A 2,500-nucleotide genomic window follows, 5' to 3' on the forward strand; every position below is an offset into this window, starting at 1 on the left:
ATCATAATAATGGCCGATCATAACAATGGCTGACCGGAAGTTAGAAATTCTTATTTCAGGAGAGCTAAGAAAGGGGGAGATAACAAACGGTGATCGGGAACGAGGGGCTGTGTGTGGGAGGTAGAATGCTGGTGATCTTGACGTATGTAGTGTGAAAATGGGGAAGGGAGAAAGGGAGAAAATAGTTGGTCAGTTGTAGTGTGTGCGTGGTGTGATGCGAGGGTATTGGTGTGGTGTGATGTGAGGGTGTTGGGAGGTGGGGAAGGCATGGGTGGAATGTGGGTTAGGCTGAGGGTGGGGTAGAGGTAGGGGTCTGTGGGTAGGGTGGGGTATGTGGGTAGGGGTGGGTGGTGGGTGTAAGGAATTGGATGGGGTGGGGTGGGAAGGTAGAGTAGGAGTGTGTTGGGGTGTGGTGGGATGAGCTTATGAGGGGTTGTTCACGAGGAGGGAGAAGGGGAAGGTGGATGTAAGAGAGGGGAAAGATGGGTATGGGAGGGGAGAGGAAGAGAGGAGAGAGGGTGGGTATAAGAGAGGGAAGGGGGATTGAGAGAGGGGGAAGGTGGGTAAGGGGGAGAGAAAGAGCGGAAGGTGGGTATGAGGGGGAGAAAGAGAGGAAGAGAAAGAGAGGAAGAGAAAGAGAGGAAGAGAAAGAGAGTGAGAGAGAGGGAAGAGAGTGAGAGAGTAAGGGTGAGAGAGTAAGAGAGTAAGAGTGTAGAGAGTAGGAGAGTAAGAGTGTAGAGAGTAAGAGTGAGAGAGGGGGGAGTACGAGAGAAGAGAGTGAGAGAGAGTAAGAGAGCGGAGAGAAAGAGTAGGGGTGAAGAGAAGTGGGAGTGGAGAGAAGTATGAAGAGAGGTGAAGAGACGTACAAAGAAGTAGGAGTCGGAGCAGGAGGTGGGGGAGGGGGGAGATGGGTGGTAGGAAGGAGGGTGGGGGAGAGAGACAGGAGGAGGGGGTTAGATGAAGAGTGGAGGGGAGTTGAGCCCATGTGGCGCAAAGGAGCGAAGATAGAAGATTAATCCCTGTTCACGGCGCAAACGGGATTCCGGATGGCCCCTGTGCATGGACAATCCAAACACAGACAGGTGTTGCCGCAAGGAGTGGCCGACAGAACGGAAGTGGCGTGACACCGGGGTGTCATTGCCGACGTTGATATCTCGGAGGTGTTCCGCGAATCGGTCGGCCAGGCGGCGCCCCGTTTGTCCGATGTACAGGGATTGGCAGAGAGAGAGCAGGAGAGGCAATATATGATATTGGTAGACGTGCAGGTGAAGGAGTCGGTGATGGGTGCTGGTGAGGAGGGTGGTGTTGGAGAGGTAAGGGCAAGTGCGGCAGCGTGGGTGGGAGCATATATATATATATATTCGTTTATATCTATATAAGGGCATTACTACAGAATAATGCTACACACTAGACTTCCCAAATAAACACATTTTACTACCGAATGCGAGGAAAAGCAACTCTTAAAAAAGAACCTTTTTTTAAAAAATCAACTCAACTATGTATCGACCGATTTCACGATTACCAGAATGAAATCTAGTTTTCGCTCGTCAGCATAGTATAGTACCAATATATATAAATAAACAAAATCCTCACCTTACCAAAACGAACACGTTATGTATCCGACATAGCAAAAGGAATAATGTTTATCCCTATACATCTCTGCAAAAAAGCTGGAATCTTTTTGAGTTGCTCTCGGTACACGTGTCTAAAACGGAATAAAATTCAGCACTGAATATTCCGGGTATATATTTAATTAATAAATTCAATAATGGGATAAAAATCTTTTACAAGAATTTTATCAGGAAACTAGCGTGCAAAAAAATTGATGAGGGAAATTTCTATTCCCAAGAATATAATTATTCGTTTATATTTATATAAGGGCATTACTACAGAATAATGCCACACACTAGACTGCCCAAATAAATACAATTTGCTACCGAATGCGAGGATTGGTTTGCAAGATTCTTTATGTGAGTTTGTGTGTTGAAGCATATTCTGTTGTGTCTGAGGGGAGTCATTCTCTTTTAGTGCCTTATAATTTAACACACTCAGCGGTAATATTTCCACTCATTTACTTACTTTTTTTCAAGAATTTTCGCTGCGTCTTGCAAACTTTTGAATAGTGGTTTACTCTGTCCATTATTCAAGCTGCGTTCTTTTGGTTTGGTTGTGCGCATGTGTGGGGGTCAGTGTGTGCGCGCATAGGCATGTATGTATGTAGGTATGCATGCATGTAATTGTGCATGCATGTATATATGTGTGTACGTATATATATATTTATGTGTGTACGTTTACATGTATGTATTCTGCATTTTCATGTGTTTGTGTTTTTTATGTGTGTGCGTTTTCATGTGTGTGTGTGTGTGTGTATGTGTGTGTCTGTGTGTGCATGTCTGAGTGTGTCTGTGTGCGTATGTGTTTGGGGACTATGTACTGTGTCTGTATGTATTGATGTGTATCTCCATATGTGTGGACGTGTCTCTATATGTGTCCTTAGGTG

This window comes from Octopus bimaculoides, chromosome 6, assembly GCF_046866305.1.
Source record: "Octopus bimaculoides isolate indiv1 chromosome 6, ASM4686630v1, whole genome shotgun sequence".
Lineage (NCBI taxonomy): Eukaryota > Metazoa > Mollusca > Cephalopoda > Octopoda > Octopodidae > Octopus > Octopus bimaculoides.